Source organism: Giraffa tippelskirchi, chromosome 9, assembly GCF_054371585.1.
Source record: "Giraffa tippelskirchi isolate mGirTip1 chromosome 9, T2T-mGirTip1v1.2.pri, whole genome shotgun sequence".
In the NCBI taxonomy this organism is placed as follows: Eukaryota; Metazoa; Chordata; class Mammalia; order Artiodactyla; family Giraffidae; genus Giraffa; species Giraffa tippelskirchi.
In genome coordinates, this window is record NC_137283.1 from 41,777,473 (window position 1) to 41,794,033 (window position 16,561).

Consider the following 16,561-nt stretch of genomic DNA (forward strand, 5'->3'; position numbering starts at 1 on the left):
AATTCTATGGACAGAGAAGCCTGGTGGGCTACAGCTCATGGGGTCGCAGAGAGTCGGCCACGATGGAGGGACTAACACTTTCGCTTTCACACAAATCAACAGCCTCCACAATCTCAAAAATATCTCAACAGAAAATTGGCTAATCTTTCAAATGACAGACCAATTTAAGAATCATTCGAGTAAAAATAATGGCAATAAATAATGGCATTAGAAAGAATCTACATACTAGTAAAAATAGTTACCGTTTATTGAATTCTTACCGTGTGCCAGACTCTATAAATTTCTTTGCATTTTTTAATTCACTTAATTCTCACAACTCCCCTGTGAGGTATTGTTATGATCCCCACTTTAAAAATAAGAAAACCGGGGCTTCCCTGGTGCCTCGGTGGTAAAAGAATCCACCTGCCAATGCAAGAGATACAGGTTCTATCCCTTATCTTGGAAGATCCCACATGCCATGGAGCAACTAAGCCCATGGTCCACAACTACTGAGCCCATGCTCTGGAGCCAGGGAGCTGCAACTACTGAAGCCCCTGCCATAAAGCCTGTGCTCCGAAACAGGAGAAGTCACTGCAACAAGAAGCCTGCACACCACAATTAGAGAGCAGCCAGCCCCTGCTTGCCACAACTGGAGGAAGGCCCATGCAGCTATGAAGACCCAGCACAGCCAAAAAAAACAAATAAAGAAAAGAAAGAAAAATAAGAAAATTGAGACAGAGTTTCTGGCAAATTACTTGCCAGAAGTCACCAACTAAATAAGACATAGGATGGGAACCCATGTAATGATATCAGGTGTAGTCCTTAACTCCCTACTTCTGACCTCCCAGGTCTTAACCATTCTACTCTACCGCCTTTTAGATGTTAGTCTATTTCCTCAATTTTATAGATGAAGAAACTATCCCCCGAAAAAGAGAGAAAATTCATTCAAGGTTGAAAACCATTTAATAACAGTACTAGTACTATGATGCAGCTTTCCTATTCACATTATGCTTTCCTATTTCACACCAGGCTTTTCCTATTTTTCTATCATCCTATTAACCTCTTTCACATTGGGCTTTCGGGTTTTTTTTTTTTAGAAATTTATGTGCTTTTTTTGAGTATAAAATACTTATCACCAAAGTCAGGAAAGTACAATAAAATACAAAAGAAAATTAAAATTATTCCTCTGAGCTTCCAAGGATAACCAGTGTCAACACTTTAACAAATTTATTTATATGCATTACATATGAAACCACTTCCCTGACTCATATTCTTAGAGAATGTTATAGACCTGTTTATAAATAGCTATATATTATTTGACTTTTTCATTTAAATCACTATTTTCCCAAGGCATTAAATGTTTTTTTGAGTATGACTAAATGGCTATATGCTGCTGCTAAGTCGCATCAGTCGTGTTCGACTCTGTGCGACCCCATAGATGGCAGCCCACCAGGCTCCTCCGTCCCTGGGATTCTCCAGGCAAGAATACTGAAGTGAGATGCCATTTCCTCCTCTAGTGCATGAAAGTGAAAAGTGAAAGTGAAGTCACTCAGTCGTGTCCGACTCTTCGAGACCCCATGGGCTGCAGCCTGTCAGGCTCCTCAGTCCATGGGGTTTCCCAGGCAAGAGTACTGGAGTGGGGTGCCACTGCCTTCTCCAAATGGCTATATAACATTTCATAAATTTCATTAATATATTTAACCATAGTTCGTTCTGCTGACTAGATATGGAAGACTTCTTACAATTAATCTCTGTGATGAAACTGTTACACACATAACTTTATGCAATATATCTGATAATATTCTTAGGTTAAATCCCTAAAAATAACATTACTGAGTGAAAGGGTGTAATAAAAGGTAACACATATGTGTTGAATACTATTGCCAAGCTATTCTAAGTGCTTCACAGATATTAGCTGGTTTAATCATTGCAACAATTCTATGAGAGAGGAAATGAATATCTAGCGAGAATAACTGACTAACCCAAGATCATACGGCTAGAAAGTGGCAAACCCAGTTAGTCAGAATCCAGGATCCAGCCTCTTCGTCATTATGCTGGACATTCCACACTTTCTCAGCCACCTGAGGCCAAGTCTCCTAGACATTTACTACATTTACTTCAAATGTACAAAACTCTTTTCAGTAAGCATCTCAGGAGATTCTAAGGTTTGAAACCCACTATCTTAATTCAAAAAATTTTAAATAGTACATCTTATAAATCCTTCTCATAAAACCATTGACAGTTATATTGGTTCATGTTTAAAATACAAATGGGAGGGCCAAGTAACAGAACACTCAAAAATGGTTAAAATAAGTCTTCCTAACCTAGGATTAGGCAATGACTTCTTAGATATGATACGAAAAGCACAAGGCATGATATAAACTTAAAATTTTATTTATTTATTTATTTATTTTTTTATCGTTGTTTTTCTTTCTGGCTTACTTCACTCTGTATAATGGGCTCCAGTTTCATCCATCTCAGTAGAACCGATTCAAATGTATTTTTTTTAATGGCTGAGTAATATTCCATTGTGTATATGTACCACAGCTTCCTTATCCATTCGTCTGCTGATGGACATCTAGGTTGCTTCCATGTCCTGGCTATTGTAAACAGTGCTGCGATGAACATTGGGGTACACGCGTCTCTTTCAATTCTGCTTTCCTCGGTGTATATGCCCAGCAGTGGGATTGCTGGGTCATATGGCAGTTCTATTCCCAGTTTTTTAAGGAATCTCCACACTGTTCTCCATAGTGGCTGTACTAGTTTGCATTCCCACCAACAGTGTAAGAGGGTTCCCTTTTCTCCACACCCTCTCCAGCATTTATTGCTTGTAGACTTTTGGATAGCAGCCATTCTGACTGGTGTGAAATGATACCTCATTGTGGTTTTGATTTGCATTTCTCTAATAATGAGTGATGTTGAGCATCTTTTCATGTGTTTGTTAGCCATCTGTATGTCTTCTTTGGAGAAATGTCTGTTTAGTTCTTTGGCCCATTTTTTGATTGGGTCGTTTATTTTTCGGGAATTCAGCTGCAGAAGTTGCTTGTATATTTTTGATATTAATTTAAACTTAAAATTTTAAAGTCATTAAAGTTATTTTTAAAATAAAGGATAAATTGAACTTCAGAATTTAAAACTTCTGCGCCATAAAAGACATCATAAGAACAAATATTATGTAATTCCACTTACATGAGGCACCTAGAATAGGCAAATTCATAGAATCACAAAGTATAAACAGCAGTTATCAATAGCTCGGGGAAAAGAGAGGACTTATTGTTTAATCAGTAAAGAATTTCTGTTTCGGATGATGGAAAAATTCTGAAAATAGATGAAGGTGATGGCTATGGAAAATCCCAGGGACAGAGGAGCCTGGTGGGCTGCCGTCTATGGGGTCGCACAGAGTCGGACACGACTGATGCAACTTAGCAGCAGCAGCAGCAGCAGCATACAACATTGTGAATGTATTTAACTTGTACACTTAAAATGATAAAAATGGTAAATTTTATGTTATGTGTATTTTACGATAATAGTATTTAAAGGCACCCTTATAACAATCTACAAAATGGGAGGAAATATTTGCAAAAAACATCTGATCAAGAAATTGGAGGCAGACTATACAACTCAACACTAAAAAGACAAATAATCCAATTTTTTAAACAGGGAAAGGATATGAACACATTTCTCCAGAAAACTATACAAATGGCCAGTAAGTACACAAAAAGATGCTCAATATTATTAGTTAGTTTTGGGGAAAACACCAATCAAAAACACAGTAAAATACTCCATATTCACTAAATAGCTACAATAAAAAAGACAGATAAGAACAAGTTTTGAACAGGAAGCAGAGACACTGAACCTTCACATACTGCTGGTGAGAGTGTAAACTAGTATAGCCACTTTGGAAAACAGTTTGGCAGTTTCTCAAAATGCTAAATGTGGACTTATTAATACTATATGACTCAGCCATTCTTACTCTTAGAGATATAACCAACAGAACCAAAAACGTATGTCTACAGAAAAACCTGGACATGTATGTTCACAGTGGTATTTTTCATAACAGCCAAAAAGCAGAAATGACCCAAATATCCATCAACTGGTAAATGGATAAATGAAATGCTGTATATATCCCTACAAAGGAATATTATTTGTCAATAAAGGGTATGAAGTACCAGTAATGCTACAACAGGGACAAATCTTCAAAACTAATGCTGAATGAAAGAAGTCAGGCACAAGAGATCACATGTTATATGATTCCATTTATACGAAATTTCCAGACAGGCAAATCTAGAGAGACAGAAAGTAGATTAGTGGTCACCAGGAGCTGGGAGAAGGCAATGGCACCCCATTCCAGCACTCTTGCCTGGAGAATCCCAGGGATGGCGGATCCTGATGGGCTGCTGTCTATGGGGTCGCACAGAGTCGGACATGACTGAAGCGACTTAGCAGCAGCAGCAGCAGCAGGAGCTGGGAGAAGAGGAAATGCGGAGTGACTGCTTGTGAGTACAGAGTTTGTTTCAGAGGCAGTGAAAATATCCTGGAACTAAACAGTAGTAACGATTGCATAATTCTGTGAATATACTTAAAAACAACTGAAGTGTATCAAAAAACTAAAAGTAAACTAAAAATATGGTTAAGAAATCCATGATAAGGACATAAATGTTGGAATAAAGTGCTCAGAAGTGGTATTTTAAGACTGTAAGCAGTATATGAAGCTTGAGAATGAGGGAAGGGAGGTGAATCTGAAGGATAAAGGTAAAGTCTTTATGGAAATGGTAAATAATGGAAACAAAGATGGAAATGTCAGAACTGTCAAGAAAATTAAAAACTAGGAAAGTACAGTGTCACACACCAAAAAAGTTAAATTCATACTGAGTAAAATGGAAAAATAAGTTTCAGAGTAGAGAGAAAAGAAAAATAACAACCAAAATTATTCAATGAATCATGACCCTGATGACTTTAAAAAATAATCTGTTAGTAAATAAAAAACAAAGTTAAGAAAATATATAAACGATCCACATTTATAAAATTGAAGGAGATATGGCCAGATTTCACCAAGTGGAGAGCACTAGTAAAGAAGGGCAAACTGAGTACTTTGAGAAATATTAAAAGCATTGCTTTTACACAGCTAACTTATATGACAAGATGAACTGAGTTATGTTGACTTCCCTGTCAACAAATCAGAACCACTCCCTCTTGTCCTAAATAGATTGAGGTGATGATGAAAGATGGATGATGGCACACTGCATGCCAGAATGTCAGCTCCATGGGGGCGGGGACTTGTTTTCTTTAACTAGAACAGTGCTTAGCACATCGGAAGTGCTCAACACACTGGCTAAATGAATCAACAGCACTTTGAAATCTACAGAATACTGTGTGTATATTTTAGAAATTCACATGTACATTAGGGAATTCTTCACATCTAAAAATCCTGTGAAGAGCCAGAGAAAACTGAGCTCCAAAACTACAGAGTTTCAGGGAAGAAAAGAATTCCCCTTGAAATACCACACTGACTGGAGACAGACAAGAAGCCTAAATAACTTGCTTGTATTGCTAAATGCTTAAACATAATCATAAATTTCTTTTATTATTTTACACTTCCAGTATAATGAAAAATAAGAGTCCATACAAATTTAAAGAGTTAACTCTTTAAATGGTAAAAATAACTATATACACTTAGAATTCATCATGGTCAAATACAGAAATACACAACACAGAAGACAAATCCCCTAAAGACAAAGATACAATATAAGTAAAATGTAATAAATAAAACCAATATCTAAGAGATATAAGGAGAAAAGAGAAAACCTGTCAAAACCTATTCAATACTAGCTGCACTTAGAACAATGAACACGGAAGTAAGAGAAAATCCTCCAATTTAAAGCAATTCGACTCAGGATAATAGACAAGAAAAAACTACTAGACAGTGATAAATATCTTAACAATGATAAAGACAATTTCTAACAATGTTTGATTCAGTTATTTATAAGCTGACATAGAGAATCAAAAACAAATACATCTTCTGATGGAAAAAGACACATACCATGTGATTTCAGTCATGTATGGAATATAAAAACAAACAAAATAAATGAACAAACCAAACAAAAACAAACATGTGGATACAGAAAACAGACCAGTGGTAACCAGAGGGGAAGGGAGGGAGCAAAATAGATAAAGAGGGGTCAACTGTACAGTGATAGATGCAAGCTAAATTTTTGGTGGTGAGCACAGTGTAGGGTTTACATAAGCAGAAATATGATGTTGTAGACACAAAATATATAATGTTATAAACCAAATTACCTCAATTTTTAAAAAGACACATCTTATTTTAAAGTATTACTACATGACAGGCATTATTACTATACCTGTCACAAAAACAGTAAAATCAACACCAACAAAACAAACTGTTTTATATTAAAATATCACTAAGAAGGTTGCATTTAAATATTTAATCAACACAATTATTACAATACTTTTATTCTTTAAATCAAAGCACTCTATTGTTAAAATGATGACAAATATTACTTGTTAGTTCACCTCACCTTTCTTTTTAAAAAAGATGCTGGAAGGCAATATACATGCAATTAAAGCTGTAGTTCAAGGTCAAATAATTCCCTTTGAATACACTAAAAAAACAGCCCACCAGAACATCTTGCTGTATTTCTCACATTTGAGTACTGTTTTAGATTTACTCTAAGAACTTTATCAGAATCTAAAATATCCAGTAAATTTTGAGATGAAATGGTGTTTTGCTTTCCATTAGAAAACTTATGTCTTTACATGGATCAGTTTCAACTCTAAAGTTTAGTAAAGAAAATAAATTGGTTCAAGTATGAGAGATTTCTATTATTAACAATTTTTGAATATTTAATCTGAGCAAACTTGAAGATATGTGAAAAAACTTAAGCAATTTTGGGCACTTTCTGTTAATACAGGAGTTCGCTTGATAAGTTTTTTGAAAACAACGCTGAAAATACCGAATGAACTTCTAAATAACCACAAATTAGAAAATGAATCATACCTTAAACTTTTTGTCTCGTTCTCAAGTTGTTTTTCAAGACCTTGAGAGATTTACACTGTTTCAGGCACATTATCTTAGTAGCAAAGCCGATTTACATTAAGGAAGTGACAGTGCAGATTTTGGGTTTTGACATACATGCTTTACAATAGAAAACATTGTGCAAGTAAAAAAAGTACTAAAGCTGACAACTGCAACATCTGCTAAATAAAACTACATTTTTTTTTTTTTTAAAGTAAGACTGTTGCTATATACTTATTCTGGGCTCAAATTCCTAAAAAGCCATTCCTCCAAAATCTCCTTCCCTTATCCCATGCTCAAAACAATCGTTTTTCACCCTAGAACTCATAAAATGTATTCAAAATACATACTTTAGCACATCTTTATTATTTTTACATTAATAGATATAACTCTCTGAAACTTAAAATATTTTATTTGACTTCTTTGCTCCAAAGTAACTTAATTATGTTTTCCATTAAATTTAGAGTGAATTTTAAACGTATCTTTTGGCTCAAGAGGTAAGGAATTCACCTGCAATGCAAGAGGTGCAGGAGATGTGGGTTTGATCCCTTGATCAGGAAGATCCCTTGGAGAAGGAAATGGCAACACACTTCAATATTATTGCCTGGAAAATCCCATGGACAAAGGACCCTGGGCAGGCTACAGTTCATAGGGTCACAAAGAGTCAGACACGACTCAGCACACACACACAACAACAATCTTATATGTAAAATTAACTACTAACTCTTTTTATTTTTAAATCTACTCTTTTTCAAAATCTGTTTTCCATCTAGGTTGTAATAGAATACTGAGAAGAGTTCGCTGTGCTATACAGTAGGTCCCTGCTGGTATCTATTTTAAATATAGTGAAAGTGAAAGCTCAGTCGTGTCTGACTCTTTGCGACCGCATGGACTGTAGCCCACTAGGCTCCTCTGTCCATGGGATTCTCCAGGCAAGAATACTGGAGTGGGTTGCCATGCCCTTCTCCAGGGGATCTTCCCAACCCAAGCATCAAACTCGGGTCTCCTGCACTGCAGGCAGATTCTTTACCATCTGAGCCACCAGAGAAGCCCTTTAAAAATAGTAGTGTTAATTAACTACCTTAATTTCTAACTACCCTGTTTGTAAAAGAGTTCTACATACATAACTTCAGTTTACATAGTGTAAATTCAAAAAATTATTAGTCATACATGTTTAATAACTGCTGGATATCTTCATGTCTACTTAATGCTGAAGTACATTTTAATAAACAGTTACATATTCAGCAATGACCTACCAGAACAAGAACAACAGGAAAACTATCATAAAATTATATACACAGAAAATAAGCTACCGAAGTACTATAAAAATGAATAGAATTTGATTACTCACAAAACATATCTTTAAAACAAAAATATTCAAATTTTACCATAGTATTTCACCTTTTTTTCAACCTTGATGTATAAATTCCTATCAGTTGAGCAGTCAGTTCAGTCGTCATGTCCGACTCTTTGCAACCCCATGAACTGCAGCACGCCAGGCTTCCCTGTCCATCACCAACTCCCGTATCCTACTCATACTCATGTCCATTGATTCGGTGATGCCATCCAACCATCTCATCCTCTGTCGTCCCCTTCTCCTCCTGCCTTCAATCTTTCCCAGCATCAGGGTCTTTCCAATGAGTCAATTCTTCGCATCAGGTGGTCAAAGTATTAAAGTTTCAGCTTCAGCATCAGTGCTTCCAATGAATATTCAGGACTGATTTCCTTTAGGGTGGGCTGGCTGGATCTCCTTGCTGTCCAAGGGACTCTCAAGAGTCTTCTCCAATACCACAGTTCAGAAGCATCAATTCTTCGGCGCTGAGCTTTCTTTATAGTCCAACTCTTACGTCCATACATGACTACTGGAAAAACCATAGCCTTGACTAGATGGACCTTGGTTGGCAAAGTAATGTCTCTGCTTTTTAATATGTTGTCTAGGTTGGTCATCAGAGAAGGCAATGGCAACCCACTCCAGTGTTCTTGCCTGGAGAGTCCCAAGGACAGGGGAGCCTGGTGGGCTGCCGTCTCTGGGGTTGCAGAGTCGGACACGACTGCAGCGACTTAGCAGCAGCAGCAGCAGGTTGGTCATAGTTTTTCTTCCAAGGAGCAACTGTCTTTTAATTTCATGGCTGCAGTCACCATCTACAGTGATTTGGGAACCCCCCAAAGTCAAGTCTCTCACTGTTTTCCCATCTATTTGCCATGAAGTGATGGGACCAGATGCCATGATCTTAGTTTTCTGAATGTTGAGCTTTAAGCCAACTTTTTCACTCTCCTCTTTCATTTTCATCTAGAGGCGATCTTTAGTTCTTCGCTTTCTGCCATAAGTGTGGTGTCATCTGCATATCTGAGGTTATTGATATTTCTCCCGGCAATCTTGATTCCAGCTTGTGCTTCATCCAGCCCAGCATTTCACATGATGCACTCGGTATATAAGTTTAATAAGCAGAGTGACAAAATACAGCCTTGACGTACTCCTTTCCCAACTTGGAACCAGTCTGCTGTTCCATGGCCACTTCTAACTGTAGCTTCTTGATCTGCACACAGATTTCTCAGGAGGCAGGTGAGGTGGTCTGGTATTCCCATCTCTTTAAGAATTTTCCACAGTTTGTTGTTCTTTAATAGGTATGTGTTTGTCAGGGTGAATACTAAAATATTTAACCTTTTGTTGAAGATTATAAAATGTATGCTAAAAGGTTAATTCTGGCCAACTGTAAAGTAACTCTCAATCATCCCCACATTAAAGTGTCCACTGCGACATATTTTGGACAGAGTAAAAGCTGGATATGTATCCAGCTACACACAAACATCCCCCCACCATATACACATACACACACACACACAAACTCTGTATAGAAGTATTTTTTTCTACCAACAGAAATGTATAGATAAATTCCTAGCTTAAAAAACTTAATATCAAAAAAGTATATCATTTATGACTACTTAATTTCTAGTATGTGTGGAATTACAAAGTTGGTGTTTTTTTTTTTTAAGATTTATTTACTTATTTATTTTTGGCTGTGCTTGGTCTTCATAGCTGTGGGCAGGCTTTCTCCAGCTGCAGCGAGCAGTGGCTACGCTTCCCCGTGGTACTCAGGCTTCTCGTTGTGGCAGCAGCTCATGGGTTCTAGAGCATGGGCTCAGCAGTTGTAGCGCACGGGCTGAGTTGACTTGTGGCATGTGGGCTCTTCCCTGAACCAGGGATGGAACCCACGTCCCCTGCATTGGCAGGTGGACTCTTAACCACTGGACCACCAGGGAAGCCCTGGAATTACAAACTTTCAATATATACTTTTGACCTGTGTGATTCATGTGCCATTTGTACAAGTTATATTTAACTCAATAAGATTTCAGTTTACATTTAAGTCTATTGAGAAATTAATGTGGACAGGGGGTGCCTGTATGGCTTTTCTCATTCCACATTTTCTCCTAAAGCATGTGGGAAACCACCAGTCTCCTTGGAAGTAGCAAAAATTAAAACTGGAGGTAGGGGGGTACCATCACTGAAGTATACACACACTTATCTTTCATATGGAAAAACCCTTAATTACCTTCTGCATCCACTCAGTCAAGCACTTTGATAGCTGTCACACTGACTAACTCACAGTCTTCTTAATCCATTGCAGTAAGTTTCCATACCCGCCACTCCACTGAACAGCCCTCAAGTTACTGATGAGACTACTACCTGCCAAATCCAAGGAACACTTTCAGCTTTTACAAGGTGACAGTTGAGTATTCTATCAGAAACTCTTCCCTGCCTTGTACCTCACTAATCCAGTCTTTCCTGGTTCTTCAGCTTCTCTGGTTGTCCTTCCAAGTCTATTTTCTTTTTCCCCCACAGTGGTTCAAATTTTGATCACCCCAGGGTTCCCTCCTAGCTCCTACCTTACTAGAGATGTATACACTTTCCTGGGAACACTTCCTACAGCCTTCAGTGTATCAGCTGATAACTCCCAAATTTGTTTCACTCCATACAGACGGTTTGGCTGCACTCCAGCAATTTCTCTCGAACTGTCCTTTTTACTCTAACATTCTACTGGGTCTCCTTGCTTCTAAGCACAATTACAATGTCTTTCACATTATCACCAAGACTGCAACTCTTAAAAACAATGATTTAACCGTATAATTCTATTAAAATCTTTTGGAACGTCTCACCACTTGTTCTAAAGGAAAAAGTAGCATGACGTTAAAATCCTTCACAGCTTGGTTCTGAACTACCTTTTCTGCCTCATCTTCTGTTCCTTCCCTAAATAATACCACACAAAGTCAGCTTCTCAAACAAGCCACCTATTTTTACTCCTATCAGTACTAATAAATCTATCACTCAGGCTGCCTAAAATGTACTTCCCACACATTTGCAAGCTAAAACACGTTCTCCTTTTAAGATGTGTTTCAGATATCAATCACCTCCAGAGAAGCCATTCTATTCTGCCTTCACGGCCTTGTCAATTGGTCATTCCATTCAATCCCAGCATTCTTACAGCAATTCATCTGAATAGTACCTCTCCAAGCAATTATTTCTCTGAATTGTAAGTTCGGGCAGACATGTCCACTTACACAGAATCCCTGAAAATAGAGGTTGTATCTTTTCGCCTCTGTATCCCTGTTAGCTAGCAAGCATGTTACATCAGTTCAGGTCAATCACTCAGTTGTGTCCGACTCTTTGCGACCCCATGGACTGCAACACACCAGGCCTCCCTGTCCATCACCAACTCCTGGAGCTTACTTAAACTCATGTCCATCAATTTGGTGATGCCATCCAACCAACTCATCCTCTGTCATCCCCTTCTCCTCCTGCCTTTGACCTTGCCCAGCATCAGGGTCTTTTCCAATGAGTCAGTTATTCGCATCAGGTGGCCAAAGTATTGGCATTTCAGCTTCAGCATCAGTCCTTCCAATGAATATTTAGGACTGATCTCCTTTGGGATGGACTGCTTTTATCTCCTTGCAGTCCAAGGGACTCAAGAGTCTTCTCCAACACTACAGTTCAAAAGCATCTACTCTTTGGTGCTCAGCTTTCTTTATAGTCCAACTCTCACATCCATACATGACTACTGGAAAAACCATAGCTTTGACTAGATGGACCTGGGCAACAGAGATGCCCAATAAACAAATGCTATGTAGTTTATTTCACTCTCTATTTTAAATACTCTAATGTTTCACAGATGGTCAACAGGCACATGAAAAGATGCTCAACATCACCAATCATCAGAGACATGCAAATCAAAACCAGAATGAGATATCATTTCACACCTGTCAGAATGGTTATCATCAAATAGACCACAAATAATAAATGTGCCAAGGATGTAAAGAAAAGGAAATACTTGTACATCATTGGTAGAAATGTAAATTGATGTAGTCACTGTGTAAAACAGTATGCTGCTGCTGCTGCTGCTGCTGCTGCTAAGTCGCTTCAGTCGTGTCCGACTCTGTGCAACCCCATAGATGGCAGCCCATCAGGGTCCCCCATCCCTGGGATTCTCCATGCAAGAACACTGGAGTGGGTTGCCATTTCCTTCTCCAATGCATGAAAGTGAAAAGTGAAAGAAAACAGTATGGAGGTTCCTCAAAAAACTAAAAAGAGAACTACCATATGATTCCAGCAATTCCACTCCTGGGAAAGCAGCCGACAAAGAAAATGAAAACACTAAATCAAAAAGATACATGCTCTGCAATGTTCCCAATAGTATTATTTACAATAGCCAAGATGATACATGCACTCCAATGTTCATAATAGCATTATTTACAATAGCCAAGCTATGGAAGCAAACTAAGTCTCCATCAACAGATGAATGGGTAAAGATATAGTGTATATAGATACAGACACACACACACACACACACACACACACACACACACACACTGGCGCAGTACTCAGTCATAAAAAGGAATGGGAAAATTTCCATTTGCAACAACATGAATAGACCTAGAGGTTATTATGTTTACTGAAATGTCAGATAGAGAAAGATAAATATTACATGTTACCACTGATATGTGGAATCTAAAAAAATAAACCAATGAATATAACAAACAGAAACAGATTCACAGATATAGAGGACTAATAGTTACCCAAGGGGAACAGTGAGGAGAGAAGGGCAAAACTGGGGTAGGGGCTTAAAAGGTACAAACTAAACTATGTATAAATATTAATTAATTAATTAATAAGCTTCAAGGATATATTATCAGCACAGGCAACAGAGCCAATATTTTATAGTAACTTTGAGTGGAGTATAATCTATAAAAAATCTGAATCAATACATCATATACCTGAAACTAATACTGTAAATCAATAATATCTCAATAATAAACACTATAATGTTCAACTCTATGAACCAATATATCCCACTGTTTTATTTTAAAATAGGATCAATACAGATTTAGTTCATGACAAGGCAGATGAATAAGCAAAATAAAGCTGATGAATAGATGTTTGGAAAAAAAATCACTTATGACTAAACCCCATAACTCAATGTCAGAGTTATTCACAAAAGATATTAGATAGTACATCAATGATATTCTCTCATAAAGAGAAGAACATTACTTTAAACTATAATTTCTTTATGCCTTAATTTTCTCATCTCTGAGAGAGATACAAGCCATTTAACTTATGCATACTGGAATACACTTAAGGGAGTAGGAAACTTCATTTTTGCTAAAACATATTCTTCTTAGCTCTCAAGGCTACATAATTTTCACTGAGTTGGGAAGTAAGCTGAGTGTAGTAAAACATATGATTGGACTCAATTATTCCACTGATTTTACCTAAATGAATACTAACTACACTTCCCTGCCTAGTTGTGTCATGGTTAGCCATGTGACTTCCTCTAGCCAATGAAATGTGAGTGCAAGTGACATGTTCCACTTCTGGGCAGAAACTTTAATTGTAATTCCATGGCTCTGCATAGCTCTCCTGCTTCTACTACTACTTACTATCAAACCGTGTATGCGATAGGCATTGTCCCTTCACTCTGCATTCCAGAAAGGAGAACAAAAGTGGGTGGAGCTGCCATCTTCCTAAACATTTAACATGAATAAACAATAAATCTTTTTTGTTATAAGTCACTGAGATCTTGGGGCTGTTTATTACCACAGCATAACTAGCATAAACTAGCCAACACACTGAGTTAGTTGTTCTTCCTTTATAATATCATAATACTCAGGCACATGCCACTATAAAAATACTATACTACAGAGAACAGACTTGAGGACACAGCAGGGGAAGGAGTGGGTGGGACAAACTGAGAGAGTAACATTGAAACATATATATTACCATATGCAAAATAGATAGCTAGTGCTGTATAACATGGGGAGCTCAACCCAGTGCTCTGTAACAACCTAGAGGGGTGGGATAGGGTGGAGCGTGGGAGGGAGGTTCAAGAGGGAGGGGGCATATGTATACTTACAGCTGATTCACGCTGTTGTATGGCAGAAACCAACAGAACATTGTAAAGCAGTTATCCTCCAATTACAAGTTAAAAATACAAATTAAAAAAAAAACTCTTCAGAAGATTTCTTATTGCCTTACTCAAATAGACTTCTAAGAAGGCAAACATTTGTTTTGTCTTTTTTTTAATCTCTTAACACCTGATAGTAGAAGACTGTTAAGTTTGACAGTTTGCTGAAAGAACTATAAAAGTACCCATCTACATTTTATTTTCCAATAAATAAAGTGACTGAAAATTTTGAAAATGTAATACAAAAGAATGTCACATTATTTAAAAAAAAAAGCTGAGGAAATCAAAATTGCTTATTCTGTAAAGAAAAGTCAAAGAGATCTGATGACGACCATCTGTTATCTGATCTTTGGTCAAGTATCAACATTTTTGTAAAAGTTTTCAACAACATACGTATCAAAGATTCCAACAATACCATTTTACTCTCAACACATTTACTTGATACCCAGAAAGGAAAGAAGAGAACTGTGGGAGCAGATGTCCAAGCTGATGCAATGTAAAGTTCACATGCTTCCTCACAGGTTCACATTTACATATGTTTAATTATTTTGTTTCTAAACAGTTCCTATAGGAATGGCTGACCCAGAAAACTGACAAATAACAACCCATAAGAAGAACCAACACTTAAAATGCATAATTCAGTCATTTTAAAACTGCTAATCTAAAGTCACTCAGCACTGGAGTTAAAAAAAAAATGTATAACTTCTAACGCCTCTAAGTATTAGTAAAATACAACTAAGTCATTATGACAGCATTATGAAAAGTCACTCAGCACCGGGGTAAAAAAAAACATATAACCTCTAATGCCTCTAATATCAGTAAATACAACTAAGTCATTATGAAAAGTTTATGTCCAATATCATATGATATTATTTAATGTGGAATCTAAAATATGACACAAATGAACCTGTTTATGAAACAGAAACAGTCTCATACATGCACAGAAAAGACTTATGGTTGCCAAGGTGGGGTGGTAGATTGGCAGTTTGGGGTTAGTAGATGCAAACTATTATATACAGAGTGGATAACCAACATGATCCTACTGTAGAGCACACAAGGAACTACATTCAATATCCTGTGATAAACTATAATGGAAAAGAATATAGAAAAGAATGTGTGTGTGTGTGTATATATATATATTATATATGTGTTAACACAACTGAATCACTTTGCTGTACAGTAGAAATAAGCACAACACTGTAAATCAACTGTACTTTAATTTTTTAAAGTTATTTTAAAAATAAATTAGAAAGAGAAAAGGTTATATCCTTTACATGATTCAAAGCAATAGAGAAATATTCAATCACTTCAGAAAAATTTCCATCACCCAAAAATTATTTGGAAGCAAAAGGTATAAATTTTCAACTCATCAGAAAATCCAATCTCCTAAAATGACTTATTCTCTCAGGGTGTCAGGAAATTATGGTTTAATTATGACTAGTACAATTCCTAACCTATACAGACTAAGAGATGTACTTCAAAATCTCTAAAAGTAAGTAAACGTTTATGTTTGCTAAATCTTGCTAGCATTTTATTCCATACTGGAGTACATGCACTAACAATTACATAAGGTGCTGAAATGGAAATTTTCACAGTAAGTTAATACTTAATCTTTCTCTTTTTCCTACACATTGGTACTATTTTTATTCAAAGCATCTAAAACTATAACAGCACTTCAACTGAGTTTCACCCTCATTTTATAAGTAAACTTCATTATAACACCTATATGGGCATATGGGCAGTTTATAAAGATCACTAACCAAAAACATCACACAGGATATTTTCTATGTGTTTCTTTTTTCTCTCTTTTTTTTTTTTAAGGTAAGGTTTTATTTTTTATCTGTTAGCTGATATCAGTACTCTAAACAGGAAAATAAATGCCTAGGAAAAAAACTGATACCTTATTCCACTTACTACAGAAATGTATGGTTAGGTTAGTACATTTTCATTTCTCAGTATTCCATCAAAATAGTATATTCATACTGCCAACATGATCTGCATAGATATTAACAATGTACAGATTTTTAAAATATGAATAATTTATAAGTATTAAACCATAATCTCTAGGGGACTGGGCCTAGGCATTGGTGTA

At 36.7% G+C, this 16,561-nt stretch overlaps 1 protein-coding gene and 1 long non-coding RNA gene across 47 annotated transcripts in view; both read right to left on the reverse strand.

The window, feature by feature from the left end:
- SLMAP (sarcolemma associated protein) overlaps positions 1 to 16,561 on the reverse strand; it is a 149,540-nt gene that overhangs the window by 111,704 nt on the left and 21,275 nt on the right. The window lies entirely within an intron of this gene.
- On the reverse strand, positions 10,023 to 16,201 carry LOC145519866 (uncharacterized). Its single transcript, XR_014063980.1, has 2 exons — positions 15,148 to 16,201; positions 10,023 to 12,510 (listed from the first exon to the last, which is right to left on the reverse strand). It is a non-coding gene; the product is annotated as an uncharacterized LOC145519866 (long non-coding RNA).